This window comes from Ruditapes philippinarum, unplaced genomic scaffold, assembly GCF_026571515.1.
Source record: "Ruditapes philippinarum isolate M1 unplaced genomic scaffold, ASM2657151v2 ctg1878_1_1_1_1, whole genome shotgun sequence".
Taxonomy (NCBI): domain Eukaryota; kingdom Metazoa; phylum Mollusca; class Bivalvia; order Venerida; family Veneridae; genus Ruditapes; species Ruditapes philippinarum.
This window is the reverse complement of record NW_026856646.1, coordinates 2,177-24,717: the sequence shown is the minus strand read 5'-3', so window position 1 is coordinate 24,717 and position 22,541 is coordinate 2,177. Positions and strand designations below refer to the sequence as shown.

Sequence of the window (22,541 nt, the reverse complement as noted above, 5' to 3'; positions counted from 1 at the left end):
TGCAGCCTGACCAAGACTGTGTAAAAGCATCGATTGCCTCAAACTTATATTCATAAAACAGAGTTAAACCGATTTAATTTGCGATTTAGCTGGCAAACCATTTCATGAGGATCAATAAAAATTTGATCAATAAAATTTAAAAATTCGAACTATATATTTTTTTACTTATGTCGTCTGCTCACGTGGAACCCACTGAATGCTAAAACTTCCATTAGCTCGTAAAGCAAGATAAACTGCTCTTAATTTAGCCTTTTCTTCATTATTCCAAACTCTATGGAACACACTGTTTTTGCAGTCAACGATATAAGAGCCACATGACAAATGTCTTGCATCAGAATATACCAAAGTCTGTACCTGGTTGTAAGCCGACAATTTTCTGACATTTAACTTCTCTAAATTTTCAACCAGTAAGGCAAGGATGATTTGATGGTAATTTATAACAAAAGTCCCACGACTTACTAGATACAAGTACAGAGTCATCAGTCTTGCTATATTTCCAATAACAGGCATCATAAAAATTACTTTTTCGCTAAATGTCTAGCAGATACAACCCAACAATAACTTGAGAGTTAAGTTATTAATCATTAATTGGATATACATTTTTTTTTCACTGTTCCAGAAAATATCAATCCACTCCAATTCTTGAACTGGGATCCATATTGATTTTTCTTTAAAAAAAACTGCCATCTAAAGAGATACACAAAATAAGAATCGGCTTCAGTCTACTCAAAAGTTTTGTTGCTACCACAACCATCATCTAAAAATATTACAATTTTTATTCCGTTCAATCTCCAGTATTTAACCATTTCCCTCAATACTGATGTCAAAGGGTAAAAGAGTAAAACAGTAGTTTTTCCCCTTAACTGAAAAACTTAAAAAAACGTTTGATGACTTGGAAAAAATGTCTAAATGATGGTAGCCCTTACTTAAATCGAACTTAAACATATACCCATCATGTGTAAAATGTCCAACTTTCCATTTATGTTCATTAACTTTTCTCAAATCTAAAATCAATCTCTTTTTTCCTAAATTGTTGATGGAAACTGTTAATGGAAACAATGGATTGATAATATGTGGTGTAAATGGAACCTCAACAATACAATGATTCTTTAAAAGTTCTGAAACAGCTTTTAAACTTCTAAATCAATTAAAAGCTTCAAAAACTTCGTTCAGGCCCCGGGAACTTACCTCGTCTATCGTGGAACACTCCTGTCCTTCTCGACTATCTCTCGATTGAAACTCACTTGGCTTCCTTGGTGAGTTCCTTCTAACTTCTGGTGAAATACTTCGTCTGCTTTTTTAAGTTCTGGAAGGCGAGGCGAGTACTGTTCTCTGTCACGAGTTAAACTTCCTTTGGTTCCAAATTCAATGTGTCCAATGCCACGTTGCTCATTATTATTATTATTCCATTTTTACCGATTACCGTGTCAGTCCGTCTTTGTGTAGTGAACATATAGTACCTCGAATGGTCAAATACCCGTGTACATACACATTATATATTGACAAATCTTACACATCAATACGCTTGGTGGACAGCTGAAATAATGATAAATAAATTTATATACCGATAGTAAAGTATGAATGTGGATCATATGTACTGAATTCAGTACATAAATAAATGATAATAAATGATAAAAGAAAAGCAATACTTGCAGCCACTTCATTTTGCTATGTAAGTTAACTTGTAAGTTATTGTTTATATCATGAATGACTGTTAATTTACAAATATAAGATTCTTCTTCTTTTACATAGATTTGAGTTCTTAACCGAATAACGTATCCAGTTTTCGATTATGCAGACCCGAATTTGGCATCATCAAACGAATAAGGAAATGTTCAAATTCTGATCTGATCGTTATAACATCGGGTCATTCGTGAGAGCATCTTTTGCCATCGTGTGACCCCCGGCTAATTTTTAAAGGTTCCAGCAGCAACTTTGTGAGCGGTCCCAAAATGTTTGGCTTGCCAAAAAATTGCCGGAAGACATTGCGAAGGTTCATTTTTGTGTTGAGTTTGTATGCCAATTTTGCGCTTCGAAAGGCCGCCGTGAAGCCATCTTGTCAAAAATCGTGTACGTAAGACTTCGTGTGACCATTGGTGAAATTGCCTCAAGAAGACAATACGAAGAAAACACGAAGATTCCCGATTGTCACGAATACCCCGCAATATCGTCGTGTCGCCATCGTACCAATTTTGGTACGATGTCATCGAGATTGGACCATGATGAGTACGAAGAAAGCAAATTTGAGTGGCTCAAGCGTTGTATTATCGTTGTATTATTATTATCGTTTATTATCACTTCGTTATACCGTATCATATTGCTCGATGTTATGAGAACTTTCATCCCATACTTACGAAGGTAAGTTCAGCGACGATATTTTCCAAACTAATGGCTATTTCATTTATCTCAACAGGTTTTATATATCTAGAGGTATTTGTGTAGCTCTAAAAGCCATAAAAGTATTACGGGTTGATTAAACTACCGCTAAACGATCCGCTGCTCACTAGAAAAGATACTGTAGAATCGTTAGAAATTATATTATTTTATATTATAGAAGTTATATTACCAATATAAAAAAAATTGAATCGAGCAATTTTGCTTTGCGGTAGGGTCGGGAGCAGGGTAGAACCATCAAAATTGACTGTGATCAAGGAGACCCATCTCTGAAAAGAAGAACAAAAAAACATATTTAGATGACATTAATAATAGGATTTTACAGGGCAAGTTTGCCTTAAGAAACATATCGACACAATATTGGCCCGAGAGCTTATACCGGTATCGTCTTAACCTTTTACTGCATATTGCGGAAAAATGGCTGTTTTCATTGGGTTAAGCCTCCTGTTACAAGTTCAAACTGCTATGAAATTATAAAAAAATGCACACACTTATTCCCATATGAAAATACTGAATACTAACATATACGATCATCATGGAAATCAGATCTTCATCCATAACAATACATAAACTATAGTCAGATTGAAAAAAAAAAACATAAATAAATTTTGATTCATTTTAAATTTCAGCACAGGTAATTTTTAGCAAAGAAAGCTTAGTGTCTTCATGTGTGATCATCTACAGATTTTTACTGCAAGCTTTAGTTTGCGAGACAGAAAGAATTATATAGCAAGGAATCATTTTCTCCTTTTTAGGTCATGGATTTACAATATAACTTGCAGTGGAAAATTTTATATGTAGGGCATCTGAATCATCAGATGGTATGATCTTTAATTTTCTTTCTTTCTTTTACAGATATTGTTAAGTTAAAGCATACATCATGTTTATCTGTCTTAAAATTCTTCGAAATTAGTTATAATACATTTGTTACAACGTTCAACGCTCTTTTTTCTAGACATTATAGAAAGTTCAGCTAAGTAGCTCAAAGTGACATTGATTGGCCAAATTTGTTTTTTTTTAATTCGGACATTTCATTCAAGGAAATATCTTATTGGTTAAGTATTGGTAAATAAACGAAATGCATTCCATCCAGTTCTTTGAATTATGTTTCAGGCTATACGTTTTCACTGTCAAAAAATTACTACGGTAGTTATGGCATCGCAGGAAAAGTGTGTCCGACAGAATGGGATGACAACGACGCTAAGGGACACGTCTCTGGACTCCGTTTGAACATTGTCAAGGCAGTGACAAACGAGTAAGTGTACTTTTCACGAAACCAGTTTATATCTGTATATGTGTAAAGACGCGCTAAATGTTAGCGTTATACTATAGGCGCGTCAACGCTGTGATCACACTAAGGACGCCGCGGCCACGTTCTTCTATAACAGTATGATAATGGAATAATGGATAATGGAAAAATAGACAAAAAAAAAATATTTATACAAAACAAAATTTTATATTTTGACTTGCCGAATTCAAGTTAAATTAGTTTGAAAACTTGCTAATTAATTTTTTTTATTACTTAATTCACAGATTTTTATATGATTTGAACTAAAGTAAAAATATATGGCATATATGTCTTCACAAACACATTTCTGCGATGAACTTTATATCAATTTTTTAAACAAGATATAATTAATAATTACATTTGTACATATGTATATATCTTTGTTAAACAATAACCTTATTGTGTTAAATCCATTTGTAAAATCATTTCACCGATTCTTTTACTTTCAGCTCGACTTACCGGCTCCACGACGACTAATTATGGTCGATTGAAAATGTACAATACGTCAAGTTTCACGTGGTTTGCTGGTTTGTGACAGCAATATCATTGTAAACGATGTCATTATTATTTGCCGAGAGATGGGATTTGTCGACGACATATATCAGCAAGGCTCACTGTTAGGACCGACGGCGACGGAAATCTCTATCGTTTCGCTCGCTGTTCCGACACGTCGGATTGGATTACTTGATTTATATATACTTATGTAGGAAAACACATTTAAGTGTCAATGTCACTAGCTAAGAAATTGAGCATGTAACATTGCCTTTACAAAACTGATATGAACCATGTATCTTGGTTTAAATATTGGCCCCGACTCAGGGGTCACTTGATATATTATATTGATATATTGATATATTTATATAGAGGATATTGAATAAGTGTAGGTTTAAATTTTTTGAACGAGTTGAATAAAAACATATTGTGCGAGCCTCTGGCGAGCATAATATTGTTTTATTCAACTCGTTCAATTAATTTAGTATTGAATCTACACGAATATAATATTCTATTTATCACATATATAAAATAAGAACGGTAAACTGTTTTCAAGTCTTTGACGCGCCTATACTGTAACGCGCTATATTAGCGCGCTTTAACGCTATGTTTATAGTGCAAATGACGTGACGTCAAAGTGTTATTACACTAGTGTAATACTATCGTCTAGTGTAATATCGTTTTTATTAAATGGCTATATTACACTCCTGCACTGCGGTTTATGTGATAAATAAAGTCTGCACATGAGGGATAATAAAAACATCAAAAAGAGGGCCGATATAATTCAATAATGGTTCACACCAAATCACCCTTTCCATCTAAAATTGTGCATCACTTCAAAGCCGCGGTTCGAATGGTTTCGAACTACCTCTTTTTCAGGTTGAAATTTTATATCAGGGGAAAAAGAAAATTGTGCACTTTGCAATGCTTCCAAACGTTTAAAAGTTGGTTTCGAAATAAGGGAACTAGCTTGGAAAATATGAATAGGAATAGTTTTTGAACGTCTGCCGCCATTCAACTCAATGTCATTTTTGACGTTACAGGTCACGTGAGACGGACCCCTTGCTTTAGGATAGATCTAAATTTTCTTAAACTTAGACTTAGACATTAAAATTGTCGGAAGTATAAAGGCAATAAAGCTAGGCATTTTTAAAAAGAGGGAGATATTCATAAATTTTAAGAAAAAATGTGAACATAATTACAATTGGAATGCAAGAAAATTAAAAGTAATTACAATTATTAATTGGTAATTACATTTCCAATGTTTCTTATTAGTGATCTGCATCGACCTTATCAAAGCCTTTATCACCGTTCCATTATTTACACCTTTTGCTGTAAATAAAACACCATAATATGTAGGGACACCTCCCACTAGTCTCACAGCAGGATAACACGCGACTCCAGCAATATCTCCTAGTTTACCACTGGTTTTCTGAGGGTCCCACGTGGCTTGGCACATCAAGATAGATTCTTCTGATCAAGTCCGTGGCACCGTAGGAGCCGGACCCCGCATGGTAAGTCTCGCCACCAGCGTAGTCTGTCGTATACAGCCGCGTCAGTATCTGTAATCGTTACTTGCGAAACAAATATTTTCTGGCCATTTGCATTGATTGCCACACCTGTTGTCATTCGCCCCGATTCATCATCAAGTCATTCGTTTCATTGTGACTGATCATGTGAAATCCTTCATGTGAAATCAATTGCACTGTACCTCTGCTCTTGCATCAGTTCCTTGCGAAAGTGAACAGCTTGACAGCCTGCCAAGGAACTGCCTGCCTAGGTGGCTGAACAGTGCTCTGGTAAATTCAATGTGTCTAACTGCAGTGATCCGGAGTAAAAACTACCAACACTACCAACACCACAACTTATCTATCTGTAGATACTGAGTTTACAAAAGTAAAACAAGACTGTTACTTTTATTGTACAGGAGATGAACAACGGTTAACAGACTGCATGCATGATGATGTTGGTAACGAAGACTGCTCGAGAGACTATGTTGCCACAGCGTGCATCACTGGACCTACAGGTAAATAATATCAAACTTAACGCAGTTTAAAAATATAATATTAACTATCAAATTAAAACATCAAAATAAAATAACAGGTGAACAACGTAAAGAAAGCTTAATACATGAACAATTTTGAAATAAAATTCAAATATCCGAAAACAACAATCCGTTGTGTAAAAACTATCAAATTCAGGTAAACAATATCAAAATAAACAACACAATATCAAAAGGTAAACAATATCGATGTCTAAGGTATATTGTACAATTACATAGTGAGTCTTAAATCAAGTCTCTAAACTTAATAATCTGTACAATAAAGTATATGTTCTAGTAATTAAAACATTAATTAATAAATGATACTGACAACTTTAGTATGGTCATCATTTATTTCAGAGTACAAGCTGAGTTTACCGTCAACAGATACTAGTTCCTATGCCGGTAATCTTGTTATAACATACATTGGCATTGATGGGAGTATTTGCTTGGTTGGATGGGACGATAACGATGCTCATGTTGCTTGTAGAGAATAAGGATACCAAACGGGCATGGCGTACAATGCCGCAAAGTAAGTTTGAACCAATTGTTAATGCAATGAGGGGGAAAAGTTTTTTTTAAACTGTAAGGATAATAGACTCTTAAGAATCAGCTTTTCGTTTCTTTTGTTCTAAAAAGTATAATTTTTAACAGTTTTTCATAAACTCATGCCAGTAAAATAGTTTCCGCTTTTCGCATAGTCAAGAATGGTACATCAGTTCAAACAATTATGAACAGTGCCCCCCATGTGTAAAAGACGGGTTTGATTTTCAGAAAAGACCTTATGTTTAGAGTCTAACGGTATTTTTTAGTACAAGCAGGTAGTCAATCATTTTTATATAGTTCGGGTTTTTTTGCTCTACCTCGAAGTCTTTGACCTTCTTAAGGTGAAATCAAAACAATCCACTGATTAATTTATTATTTCTGTGTTTAAAGCTTATTGTTTTATTTATTTTTTTTTATTGTTTATTCATCTACATGGAATTAAGTTTCAGTTACTTTTAGGCATTATTGGCTGATACATGATTTACATGGCGGCCATCTTTAATTTCAAAATAGACATCTTTTTTAACAAATATAAGTAAAGTGCTTTAAAACAAATGGATCATTCAGTAAATAATCATCAAAGATATAATAATGATATATGTTATGTAGAAACTCAAAATGTGTAGGTATGCTGTAAATTGCATCATTACTTCAAGCTATTACATGTCATTCTTTATGGAAAATTAATCTATGACAGTTCTATCATAAACCATAAAAATTTAATTTACAATTAGATGATTTGATAAAATAACATTTGGAACACAAACTCATTTTATAATTTGAAGGTCAAGAGTCCAGGTATGTATGTAAATATTTTATAATTTCAACGGCTAGCAAGTATGTATATATGCGAACCACGGCCGCGTGCAAACAACATCTGCTGAACGACCAGGTTTAAAATAGAAAAACAAAACAAAAACAGAATTCAAAACTGAAAATTGAAAATGTTGCAGGCTCGGTTTAATTGAAAATTGAAAGCCACCATCTTAACACCCCCTAGCACCCGGCCGTGAATTGTGAAATCTTCAAACATCGCGGCTGTTTGTACAATATGTTTTTATTGTTGTTATTGATATACACTTAACGAAACTTACCCCAAAAACAAACTTGCATTAAACACGTGTTATTTTAAAAATATGCACATTAGATAATGGTTATATGTAAATGCCCCAATTTGTCGTCTGCTCAAAATGAATTCATGCAAAATTAACCATGCAAAACCAGGGCCGGGAATCAAAACTGCGTCGTATCTTACAAAATGTAAACAAACGCCGCCATCTTGGAACGAAAAACGTATGTTTTTGTTTTGTTGGAAATGACTGATAACCAGATATATGTATTAACACGCTACACTATTTTCCGCTTCGTTCGGTATATGTTGCTTGCACAACTATTTTGTAAAAGAAAAGTTATAGCGAACTTGCAACTCGAAGCGGAGCAGAATTTTTATGAAAATGTGTGGATACGACGCAGTTCATGTTGCTTTATCTATTGTTTTTTCCTTTAAATCAATTATTTATTTGTTTCAGAGTTCACCATAAACTTCGAAATATTATTTTGCATCATTTACTAAACTTTCATTAAAAAGAGATGTTTATTTTGTAAGAAAATAATGATTTTTACGAAATGATACGACGCAGTTGAAAATAAAATATGATACGACGCAGTTGTATTTTTGGCAGTCTTTTCAACAGGGATAATTTTGGCAATATACTTCTATTTTATGTAATAAACACTTGCGCTAGAAAAAAAACAAAATCATTTGCGGTGTATAGCAATGTTCTGTTGATTTTGATTATTGAGAATACATTGTGTCATGTCCAATATAACATTTAATTTGAAAGTTTACATTGCGGAAGCTACTTTTTAGTTAAACATGAACATGTTACCTAATTGATCATAATATCTGAAATAATTTCTTATATTTTCCTGTATGTTCAATATTATCCCTAATTTTTTTCGCAAACAAATGTAGAAATCTATTAACTTGAATTCATTTTGGCTAGCTACGCTCTAAGTTAATTGTGGTTCTGCATGTTCTGGGGTAATGACTGCTTTTTTGTGGTTTCTTTTCAAACTTTCACACTACACATTAGCTTTACTAGGAGCGAGGACCTTTGTGCATTATTTCAGGCAAAATGTTGCATCTGCAGAGAACCATCGACATTTTGAAACTAGCTAGATAGGTTTTCCACACGAAAGAATAAAAAGTCCCTGGTGGTTCTCGAGTTCATAGCAGTTCAGTTCTAGTGATTTGAATTCAAGTTGCTCGGCCTCGGTCGGACAAACCTGTCTGATTTTTTTTAACAAAATGTGTTAACGTCAGCTGTACAAATAAGCAGCTTTTTTTAAGATTATAAATTTTTGAATTAATTATAAAGAGAATAACATTTAAATTTCTTATTTCTGTATGACTAGCAGAGAAATTTTCAATGTTAACAGGGGGTAATTCTCTGTGAAGTCATTTTCTGAATACTTTTGTTTAAGTTTTCAGGCAATTAATTACCAAATAAATATCACACTTTTGTATGTTAAGATGCCATGTCTCTAGTCTGTTGAAAAATCGATGCGATAATCTGACATTAATTTTCTGTTCAAAACGGACACATTCTTTACAAAATAATTTGTACTTGCACCATAATTATGTAACTCGATTTTGAAAATTTAAAGTTTTTTAAAGAAGAATTTTAGAAAAGAATGCATGATACTTAAGTGCAAATATAGAAAATTCATTCTGAAGACCTTTCATCGGCGATAAAGAAATGCAATACGACAAAATCAGCGGTAAAGTTCCGCGGCGCTGAACATAAAATGACTAAACGAACTAAACTTGCAAAAATATATTGTAGCTTAACCATTTATAATGTAATTTTAAAAATTTATTGTTCAGTTTCAAATTATAAAGCTCATCATTCTGTTCTCACCGATTATTAAGAAAATGAATACAATAAAATCGGCACGTAAAAGACATAATTTATAACGGAATTGACGGAAATTATTACTAATTACAAGTAACAAAGGTAGGCATGCAATTTGCACATAGCTCTCTTCCGATAGCAAGAGACCTTTTCAAAATTTCTAATTCTTTCTCTCTTTTTTTTTTTACAAAACGAAGGTCAATCCTGATTAATGCAGGGTCCAGGAGAGGTTACACTGGAATATTGAATTTTGTATCAAAAATAGTAAAGCACTCCCATTTCTAAATCGAGGGGACAATTTTAGAAGTATGCTAAGGCAACACTGGAACACGTTATATGGGTGTGCGCGATCACGTGTTTAAATGTATATTGCATTTGATACAGCTTTCCGGAATTTGTAGATGCTAAAATGCGACCGAAAAATGTAGCCTTTATAGAATTGTATTACATTTTCATTTTTATGGAACCAACGAGTGACCTCTGCTTTTGACTTAAGTTGTAAACAAGAAATGTTTTTGGACGTTATTAGCATACCTAGCACATAACTTAAATAGTTTAAACAATATGCAGCCTGCAATGAAAATACAACTGCGTCGTATCATATTTTATTTTCAACTGCGTCGTATCATTTCGTAAAAATCATTATTTTCTTGGAATATAAACATCTCTTTTTAATGAAAGTTTTGTAAATGATGCAAAATTATGTTTTGAAGTTTATGGTGAACTCTGAAACAAATATATAATTGATTTGAATGAAAAAACGATAGATATGATACAAACTGCGTCGTATCCACACAATTTCACAAAAATTCTGCTCCGCTTCGAGTTGCAAGTTCGCTATAACTTTTGTTTTACAAAATAGTTGTGCAAGCAACATATACCACACGAAGAGGAAAATAGTGTAGCGTGTTAATACATTTTCAGTCATTTCCAACAAAAAGAGTTATAAACAAAAACATACATTTTTCGTTCCAAGATGGCGGCGTTTGTTTACATTTTATAGGATACGTCGCAGTTTTGATTCCCAGCCCTGAAAACCATACTTTGAGAGTAGTCGTTGAAAATCGAAAACGAGCACGTGCACTTCGTGCAACTGACCATAATGACCAATATAAACATGTATCGAAAGAGTGTAGATGTGCCTAACATAAAAACACAAAACGAGGCTCGTATGTCGTTGCAAGAACGTGCAATCGCTATTGGACTTTTAGAAGCTGGAGCGTCTCATGAGCAGGTATGTGGTTCAATACTCATTGTTCGTTTTATTGCATTTCAGTGCATGCATTTTACGACAAGCCCGTTGCATATCAGTATTATGAACCTTGTAATCCTTTGGGTTTTTTTCTAGGTTGCCCGAAGAATGCATGTTACAAAGAAGTCTATTACTAGACTGGCCTCAAAGTACAGACGTACCGGAAGTGTCGCCAATCTTCCGAGGAGACCACGTGGTAGAGTGACAACACGCAGACAAGACCGGTTATGGATTTATCGAACCTCCGCCAGCGGAAGCGCACAGCAGTAGAAACAAGCAAGGGCGACATTTGGGACTCACAGACGGCCAATCAGCAGCAACACAGTCCGATCGCGCCTCAGATCCGTTGGTATTCGTGCCAAACGGCCGTATCGGGGAATTGTACTGCGTGGACACCACTGTCGTGCACATGTCCGCTGGGCGAGGACTCATCTGTGATTCACACGTGCGGACTGGGCACAGTTTACCGATGAGTCCCGTTTCAATGTTCTGGGAAATGATGGGAGAACCCGTGCGTACCGCCGACGTGGTGAGCGTTATGCTGATGCGTGTGTCGTAGAAAGAGATCAGTTCGGCGGCGGCTCCGGCTGGAATTTCACTCCACGTGAAAACACCACTTGTTGCAATTCAAGGGAACTTAAATGCAGCTCGTTACCAGAACGAAATTCTTCGCCCGTTGCCATTCCCATTATTAAACAGAACAGGGGCATGACACTAATGCAAGACGGGGCAACGAGCCACACTGCACGCACAACACGGGCACTCTTGCAACAGCAGAATGTCAACGTACTGCCCTGGCCGTCAAAGTCGCCCGATCTCAACCCGATTGAGAACATATGGGATGAACTTGACCGGCGTGTCTACAGAGGCCCGAATGCCCCCACCAACCAAAGAGAACTACACAACCGACTAATGCAAGAATGGGCTAATATCCCAGTGGCTTATTTTAGAAATTTCATTATGTCAATGCGATCACGGTGCTTAGCAGTAATTAACACAAACGGTGGACATACGCGATATTGACTTCATACATGTAAGACTCTGGTGCGAATTTGTGTACTGGTAGTGATCTCGGTTTATGATCTTTTTTGTTAAGTTTGAGTTTTTTAAATGAATTTTTTGTTATGAAATGTTAAAAATATGATTAAACTTTACACAGTATAAGTTTTAAATATTTGCGTTAATCATAATTTATGCTGAAAACTATAACTGGGGTACTTATAAGTTTCGTTAAGTGTAGCTACTTTATAAAGTGTCAGCTTGATTTCATGAAATAATTTCAATGTCTTATTTCAATTTCATTTTATGCCACTTTGCCAAAGACGCTGCACCTTAATCTATCTCATGTTCTAAAAATCCCTCAAGTGACAAAATTTAAATTTTCATACTTATTTTGTTCTTTTGCTATCTTTCAAGAAATTGATAGGGTAGTATCTTATTCCATTATTAAATTACGAATTTCCCAATGTCATTTGCTGGTAATTCTTAGTGTAATTTTAGTGACTAAAATGTGAACAAACTTTTTTTGCATTATCCTGACAATCATGTAATGCACTCTCCTATTTTGACTTTTGGCATTCTAGTGTGATCTTGGAACTTTGATTTACATCGTAGGGCATGTCTTACATAAATAGAAACATTAAAAAGATTTTACTTTTATTTACAGTATTTCCTATTATCTTAAAAGCATCCATATGACAAAGATATAGACACAACCATCCATGTTCTAAATTGACCTATATAGCTGTCAACCTTGTGTTTAAAAGTTACAAGTAGACCTAATGTACCACAAATGTATGCCAAGTTGTGCCAATATCCACCCAATGAAAGACAGAATTCATGACCGGTCATAGCAATCAAAGTGACCTGAAATGTGGTCCTTATCTCTATGTGACATTTGTTTTTTCACTAAAAATATCATATAAACAAGATCGACAAGGAAAGGCGACGTGAAATGAAAGCAACACCCACACGACACAACGACAAGAACCAGTGACAAGGACCACATGAGGACCCCAAACAAAAACAGGACACATTGTTTCAAAGTACCACGTATTTTTTAGCTCTTGCTGACTCTGACATGACCACCAATGCGCTCTCCTATTTTTACTTTTGGCATTCTAGTGTGATCTTGGAACTTTTGTTCCCTACATGTTGTCTTACACAGAGGCACATTTATTCCAAATACTTTTTTTAATTCATCCGTGACAAGACTTTTAGAAATTATTTGTTCGAAGTGACAACATGACTTTGGTCTTTGATCTACAACATCAACTGATGTGTGTCTCATTGTCTCAATGTGCGATATATTTATGCAAAACTGTTTCAATTAATTCAAAAATTATAAACCATTGTTCACGTTTATATCAATCTTATAGAAGTTTAACTTTGTAGTCTACTATGCGATAAACACGATATTTCTCTTAAAAGAATTAACTCAATTGTTAAGGAAGGAGTCTATATCATGAAAAAATATTTTTCGAATGTTAGCCTTAATGGCGATTCCTACTACTTTTGAAATACTAAGACGTGTTTTTTAATACATGTATCAATTCGTGAATGACAAATTGTTGACCGGATTATCCACAAAATTATCTTTCTGCCAGACATGACCATTTGACTTGGCTATCAGGCACTACACGTCCTTGCGCAATAGACATTGACATAAAAAAAAATTATCGGATGATTAATAGTTCGGATGAACAGACAGACGGAACAGACGGACATACATTTGAGCACTCCCCCGATACAAAACAATTAAAAAATTATCGCATTAGTTTTAAAGAACATGTATTGTATTCTTAGAAGTATATACATAACATCTAAAAGACAAACGCAAATACAATCATGTATTTTGGTATAAGTAAGACCTTTTACGGTGATATTTTATGGTGATAAAGTTTGTAGTTTTCTAAGTCTGCGCTTGTAAGTCATAATAAGTGTGACTGCACATATAATATTTGAAAACAAGCCTATTAAAAATATCTGGAAAAAAATGATCTCTTGGAAGCATTTAATTACATGGAAATTGCAGACTCGGTTTGACTGAGTCTGTACATTTGGGAGAATGAAAAAGTGCAATATCCCTCGCACCGGCTTGAGCACTTTAAAGTGCTGGACACAATGATCCTTAAGGACCAGAAAAATGAAGTGATGTACGGACCAACTTTTTGAAAGCCTTCTTGCGCTTGTTTACTTTTCATTTGAAATCCAAGATGGCTCCCGCAATATTTTTTTTGCATCTTTTCTTCTCGGTCTCACTTCAGCAGACAACACTTTACAATTAACAAAACTTTAAATGAAAATGCCCAAAAATGTGTATTTATCCCTTAGGATAATTAAGGTAAAAATAAAAAATTCAATTGGGGCCATTTTGAATTTGATTTTTGAAGGTCAAGGACAGCCGTGGTAGAGCAAAAAATGAATTCAGCATACTCGAAATAGGTAAGTTAGTCCAACTACCTGCTTGTACAAATGCCGTAAGGATGAACATAATTCCCAAATAAAACCAGTCTATAATAAGAATCTTCAAAGAAATATATAATGAAGTTACAACAGTTTTTGCTACATAAAAATTCAAACATATTAACTCACTAGCGTATATCAATAACAATGATAATACTTTTTATACAGCATAAGTTTCTATCAATGGTGTTTAGGTTTGTTTCTTGGGGCTATTGACATGCACGATTTTTTCGAAAAGTTTTGTCCGCCTTTCTGTATTTTATAAATAAAGTGCCAAGATTTTACGCATTGAATTTGTCTCATGCTTAACTTAAATCCTCGTGCGAATCGAAATATTAAAATCTTCGCGATGATTAAACTTAATTTTCACTTGTTTTTTCAAGAACTAACTTATTTACAGTACCAGTGACTAAAGAGAAATCTTCGAAAGAGAATGTTAAAACCGCTTCTAATCTATTAAGAAGAGCCTGCTATACAGTAAAACAAGAGCCTTTATAATGTAGAATTTTTAATAAGGGCGATATTCAAAATTCACAATCACAATCCCTATTTTTCGAATAGTTGAGATTTAGTCAATCTTAACAGGCGATATTTTAACTGCGTAACGCGCATCTAAAGAGAAAATCCAGTTTATCGAGAAATTTGATGGCCATTGAACTGTTGATTTTAGCATTGAAAAACTAACAGTTGTTCATTCGAAGATGGTACAATACTTTTTTTTTATGTGTATCGTCTCACATTCTATAAAAACAACATTAAAGTGCCATTTACTGAACCCACCGCCCGACACACACAAAAATCAACTGCAATAAACGGCTAAACATTGCGTTAAGGTAAGCATGTGAATAAGGAAACTTACTAAATTTGGGGTCCATTGACGCAAAACAAGTTAGAGACGATTTCAATGTCAATTCTGTTAATTGATGGCAGCCATTTTAGCATTGTTTGTATGAATGAAAGGGAATTATATCCGATTGACTATGTGAGCGAATACAATTTACTACACCTTTCACTGCCAAAGCCATGCAAATATTTTCTATAGTTTTTCAACGTGAACATACGTTATTTATAATACGATGTCTTGATTAATTTACCGGTTCTTTAGAATTAAACGTCCAAAAAGTCAGATGCCGTTACTCGTATTTTCTTAATAACTGTCTTCTTATATAGTGTAAGAAGACACTTTTGGAAATCTCGTTCTGTATCCATAACATATCTGTGTCGGCATGCCTTGTAGTATAAAAACTATAGATAACTAACAATGTAAGTTTCTTTCTCAAGGTAACATGGCATGGTCGCTGGCAGGTTTCGAGCTTACACCTCGACAAGCGATGCCAGAATTCCAAGTCCGACGTTTCAGTCTAGAATTCACGGGTCTTCCAATGTAAATACTCAAATTCTTTAGTTTAAACACATTTCATTTACATGATAATTGACAAATATTGAATTGCACGGATTGAGAAGGAAAGTTTTTCTAAGGCCTCAACAGACGGTAAATCTTAATGTGTGAAGGCTACTATTTCTTGAATTCGGAAACCTTAAGGGATAGTTTTTAGATATTTGTACAGATTTCTACAGACCTCACACAATAATAAGTAACAGATAACCAAATTATCTCCTGATAATGGGTGCAATGAATGAAATTCCAGAAAAATCAGGGCTAAAAGGGAAACATAGTAGTAAGGTTGGTGAAAAACTCTTCGGGAGACCAAAAGTTGTGTTATATTCGAATCCCAAATTGTTCCGAAAATGATTATGTCACGGTATTGAACGGTTCTCTTATTAGGGGAGGGGAGGTAGTTTGTAGGCGGCCGGATAGCTTAGTCAGTAGAGCCACAGTACGGTATTTCTGGGGGTCCCAGGTTTAAGTCTCTGTCAGTCTTTTTTTTAAATGGAGGTGTTTCAATCATGGCGAAAAAAGTATTTAGTGAGTAAAGGGATCCTTTTAGCGGAAACCTGAGATGATTCCTACAGTGTAAAATTACCGTCTGAATGCAAGTGTTGTATTGATTTGAAATTTGTGCTGTACAACTAAATCCTTCCGTCTGTTGTGGCCTTAAGAAACTCTCTCCGTATCTCAATGAGTATGTATAAAATGGTAACAATTTTATATGCATATTTGTGTTAAATATACAAAACATTTTCACTATAAGAAAGTTAGCACTCTGGTTGTCCTAATCGAACTGATTTTAATAACAAAGTAGTCTATACTCAAATTCTTTCGAATATGTGTTTTCGCGGGGCACACAAAAGAACCAAGTTTGCTTCTACAACTTGAATAGTATTTATGCATTTATTTCCGATTTGTAATAGATATACATGTACAGGCCTCGCCCAGATGGGAAACAATATATAAATACAAATAAGATTATTCGCCATTGTTCGCATCATGATGCGGTGCCACAATTTTCGGTGACCACACTTTTATGACTTTAAACAGCTTAAATTTGTGTGCAATATTCGGTGTATATTTAATGTTATTTATATCAAATAAATATAGTGGTTGGCAACAATATTTTCTCATTTTAAAAGTTTTGCAAATGATCATTTTCCCCAAGCCAGCTCTAGCTGTTTTCATTAAAACAAAGAAATAGTACAAGTCTTCGATAAAAACTAGGTGAAGACATAAGCTTCAATGATCATATTTCAGATGCATGTTGTGTTTTGTCTAAAATGATACTACGCGCAGGATGATAAATAACCGACGATACGCGGAAAATGATGCGTATACCCTTGACACCGTGACTGCCTATTTCTGGTTAAGTTGATTCGGTCCTTCCGTTTTAAAAAAACTTCCAATTTTTTAAGTGACACTAAGTATTCATGATATTGTGTTAACCTATATAAAGTACGAAACATATCTTTTTGTTTACACAAAAGATATTTTTGTTTTATGTTTATAGTATTATATGTGTATCCATTTCAGTTAAACTATCCACGCAAAACAGATTAAGGCGGCGTGCTTTTTAACAAAGACACCTGGTATACACTGTGTTGAGATAATTTCACGGAAATTTCGGCGAAGGTTGTGTGTAAAGAACTAGGCTTTAAAGATGGTTTAAGTGGATGCTGCTCTCCATTTGGAGACCTTCGTCTATATACTCGTCTCGAAACCTAACAAGGTGCGTTGGTCAAAGTTATTGACTAGATAAATAAGTGTTTGAAGTAATTTGAAAAAAATGTTTTTGAACTACAAATTTGATCTTTAGTACAAGATGAAGATCACAACATAAAACTGATAAATATTACTTCGGAAAATGCTGGGAATTCAAATAAGGGTTTGTCAATATAGGTTTGTCGAACCAAGGTCGGCCCGAAAACTATTTTTCAAGTGAGCTTAAAAAATGGCTGTCATTTCCAAATAAGGAAGAATTTCGAGTCCAAAATTTCTTGGAACCAAGAGTGGGTGTGCCTCCTCAGTTTTGACCCCAAACCAGCTTTTCAAAACATAAACCCAAATTTGAGTGGATGTGTGTTCAAATTTCAAGACTTTGAGCAGGAACGGTACTATTTACCTAATAAACCTGTGTCGCTATGTTAACTTGAATATTTTATTAACTTGGGGTATAAGAGGTATAATGTTCTTCTGTTACTTCTAGGAACGATTACTATAGAATTTTGGCCTGTAAAAGACAACTTAATTACAAAGATTTTCCTTCTATCCGTAAGTTTCAAATCGGATTTGGATTTCGTTTTTTTTTATCAATGCCGGAAAAACCCATCTGAAACCTTTAATGCCAGACCACTCATGCGCTTATCTTTATGAAAGAAAGGTTTTAAAAATTATTACGCTAAAGTAGTGTTTACGAAGTATATGTTAGTGTTCATACGTGTTGTTCTACAGAAATTAGAAACTTCGAGGGAGCGAAAGCGATACCTGTCCATTTTCACAAACGCGGTTCTATGAAACACAATGAAAAGTAGAAGGATGCTATGAATGTACATTGATATATCATGGACTTTTGTTCTTCTATGAATTTTCATAGACACAAAGAATTTTTAAGAAATACAGCGCTTTCATTGGATGACAAATAAAGCTGGACACTTATATTATTTATTTCAGTTTCTTTGCATCCTGTTATGTCTGTCTTGAAAAACATATCTTTTCTATATGCGCCGTACGTTATCATTGATATTTTGTGCGCATTACGTTATCATTTCCAGAAAATGCCCCGATATTAATATTAACAGCATCTACATATATTTAACAAAGACGGTATTCACAATGGTTCTCTGTTTCTATCTTTTCAATAATTTCAATTTTACTTGATAACAAAACGTACAGTTTATTCAGCAAAACGTGAGAATGTTTTGCAGATAAAAATATTGGCATTGCAATCATTTGAGGACCAGATCAATCCGGTTATGGTCCGTGGCCGAGTGGTTAAGCTCGTTGACCTCAGATCACTTACCCCTCACTGGTATGAGTTTGAATCCCTAATGGGACTTCTTTCATGTACTGACGCTGTACTGGTGATTATTGAAACGTCGGTGGTTCGACTCAGGTGTCCGTTCGTGCCTGAAATAATGAAGATCTTCCTCCACCTAAAGCCAGAAAGTCACTATATGACCAATACTGTGTGGACTAAAAACCCAAAGTTTGTTTACAACTGAATAGTTACTTTTTCCCAATATAATAGTATACATTAAGGGCCTCAATAATTTCATAAGCATAAATGAATTGATTTTGACATGACCTGTGCCTACAATTTTGTACCAATTTTATGAGACAGCTTAACTTGTTGAATATTGGGATTGTCATGTTATTAATCAAAAAAATATAGTTGGTTGGCAACAAGAATTTTAAATTTGAAAACGGCCATTTTTTCAGCCATCGTGCTTTCAGGGGTTTAAGATCTAGTGACCGAAAAAGTTACTGTATATTTTTTTTCAAAATGAAGTTAATGCTTTTTTAAAATGATTCGCGAATTTGATAAAAAACCCACATACCAAAGGTTATTGTTCACATTTATGGTGTAAGTTTTCCTGCCACAATTGATAATAATTATAAAATTGATGTATATCCGAACAATTAGTTAATATATGAAAATAAGATATGCTTTACTCTCAAAATATACATGTACCACTTGCTGTTTATCAAAGGACAAGAAATTAGATCATTAGGTCAAAATCTAGGTAAGCAGATCAACATCTTATACTGTGCACATGGTACATACACCAACAACCTAACGTTATGATCAAGGTTAAAGTTTGCAGACATCAATGGCATGGCGATCTGACTGCAGCCTTTTTTTTTCAAATACAAGTGACATGAGACCTTGCAATAGGCAAGTTGCATGTTATTGTTATGAAATCTATTAATAGTAACAAATTGCTGATAAGATATACAGGTAACTTTCGGGTGGTTGGCAAAAAATATGGTGGCTAATAAAATGCAAAATATTACTATATTTTGCATTTTATATTTACAATAACAAACTTATTTTTTATGAAACAGCTTAGTATTTTATATCATTAGAAAGGTCATTTTACTCATATTTTAAAAATTAAAAAATAAATTTACAAAACGCTTTCATTTTTTCTTGGTAAAGAGTTAAACTTGGTGCTAGAAAACTATTGAAATAACAGTTAACAAATAGCTGAGCATTCTTTTTTAAAAGCAAAAAATGAAAATCCGCTTACATTTCAAAAATATGAATGTAAAAAACTTTCAAATGATATAAGAATCTAAAAAATCGATTCACAAATAAAAAAGTTATTAGAATTTAAAAATTCTAGTGCTATATAATGCATATAAATATTGGTTCTTCTTGCCAACCGGCAAATCTGCTAAATGCTGGTAGCAGGTGCTTGTGATGTCATCAGTCAACTTGCCTATATTTTAAATTTTATTTGTTCCGTGTTTGGTAACAGAAAATTAATAAGGAAGTAATATTTTCCTCTTTACATTAGACCTTAAAAGCGTGCTAAAAGATTAAAATAATTTAAATTTACATCACTTGCGTTTCAGTATTGAAAAAAAATGCTGAATATATTTTGTGATACGAAAAAATCATCATCACATTCAATATTCAATAGGGGGCTATTTAAAGTTCAAAAGTAAATGTACTACGAATAAGTTGCTCTTTCATTCAGTATTATCCCGCTTAAACTGCATCTACACTGACCAAGAGAACTAATTAGTATCTGCATGTATGTATTTAGTCTAAGCCATAGTATTTAGTCTCGACTAATTGTAAAATGGACCGAAAGAATTTTATGAAAGGAAACTCAGCTGGGGTCCAGGTTCAAATAAACAAGGACTTAGATTTATATCATATTTTACTCTCAAATGTCGTTGTTTTTTTTTTTTATAGGAAAACAATTCAGGCTAGGGTGTCTGGGAAGTGGGCTTCAGCCCTTCAGCTCCCTGCCGTGTATCCGTGCCTGTAATTATCACATAAGTCTATTTAATATGGAAAAATATCATAAATAAATGGTCAATTCAATTTTAATTTTCCATTAAAACATATCTTAGTCTTATAGCTGAACCTTGGTTACAAACTTGCACGTATCGCATTTCGAGGGGTCAACGCGAAACTAGTCTATCTGACATTTTTTCATAAAAGGTCTTTTTATTCTGAAAAGTCTTTATAGTCCTCACATTATGTGTTAAAATCTTCCTTTTCCTGTGCAAAGTTAAGGACACAAAACATATTTGCCATACTATTCTATCTTAAAAGGCTATATTTGTTCAATGTGAAACTAGTCTATCTGCAAAAAATATGCACATGTTTCGCATTAATATTAACATCTCTTTTTAAGCCTATGTGAAGAAATTTGTATCAATTTTTCTATACAATTGCATTATTTCGATAGTTAAATTAATTCAGATCACTAAAAATATTAAAACAACTACAATGTGTGTCCAAATCACACATTGTAGTTTATTAAAATTCAGTTTGAACTATTTTTTAATAATTTTTTAAAAAATTTCAATTCAGGCATTATATTTCTTTAATTATGATTTATTTTAACTAAAAATATTTCAAAGGCAAACTGCAAACTGAGTGTAAAGAATTTATTGAAGCAACAAATTGAGTTATTTAAGTAAGTTAGGTATTGGTGTTTTTCAAAAACTTGACTGTCAGTCAGTCCACATACCGGTAACCTACTTTCCTGAATAACTTAACAGTAATAACCATTACAACCATTATTTTTTTGGAAATGACAAACTACTTATCTCATCCCACATGATTTCTTTATAAGCAGAAAGAGAAAAATGAAAAACTTAATATCTGAGATTAAATGTCACACAGAAATTAGCCTGAGAATAAATCCAATGCTTGACTGAAATTGCCTTTTGATTTATATTCAAGATATTTTTCATCTGGTTAACCTTAAAATAACTAGAAATGTGTGCAATTTTAGCCATATTCCACTTTTGTGTCAGTGTAAGGAAGTCTGACATGACAGTGGGACAGCATAACAAACAAGGGTATATCAAAATGACTCCATCCTTTTGAACTTTGTTCACAGTCCAACATTTTCTTTCTGGACAGAATGTTGAAGATATGGATTGAGTGACATACATATTAATGAAAATTTTGGTTGCAAAAAAAAGAGAAAACCTTATAAAACTTGCATGGTACGAGTTAAAAATTTTAACACATAAAATAAAACTGTCCTGAAAAACACAGTTTACTAGTAACCTAATTATGTATTGCTTCCATAAATTCTTGCCACTAGTTTACCTTTGAAATATTTTTGGTTAAAGTATTTCATCTTTGGGAACATGAGTATCATTAATATTAACTTGTTTATTATATCAGTTTGAATAATGCATGTACAACATTATCCAAGAAACTTTCTTGTTAAACGTTTGATATAATACATCCGCTTCTTCACCCGTATGCAGGAAGGGCCGGACAAAGTTATGGAAATTAGCTTCTGTCAGGTCAATGATGTGATTTTGTTTCTGATATTTCTAGGAGAAGGGGGTATTCACTCAAGTGACAAGATCCATAAAATCATTTTATTTGAGCAGTTTTCTATTTCTGAATAAATTTTTACATCATTATAGAAACCGCCTCCGTGGTCGAGGGGTTAGAGTCCAGTGGCGGATTCAGGCCCGGGCTTCAGGGCTGCAGCCCCCCCCCCCCCCAAAGATACTTTTACCAGCTGGGCTGGAATATATTTTTGTCA

General features: G+C 34.0%; 1 long non-coding RNA gene across 1 annotated transcript; it reads left to right on the top strand.

The window, feature by feature from the left end:
- The first annotated feature begins 2,515 nt into the window (after positions 1–2,515).
- LOC132747211 (uncharacterized) lies at positions 2,516–18,438 on the top strand. Its single transcript, XR_009628094.1, has 6 exons — positions 2,516–3,215; positions 3,508–3,649; positions 4,132–6,200; positions 6,576–6,747; positions 15,678–15,780; positions 17,323–18,438. It is a non-coding gene; the product is annotated as an uncharacterized LOC132747211 (long non-coding RNA).
- The last annotated feature ends 4,103 nt before the right edge of the window (positions 18,439–22,541 follow it).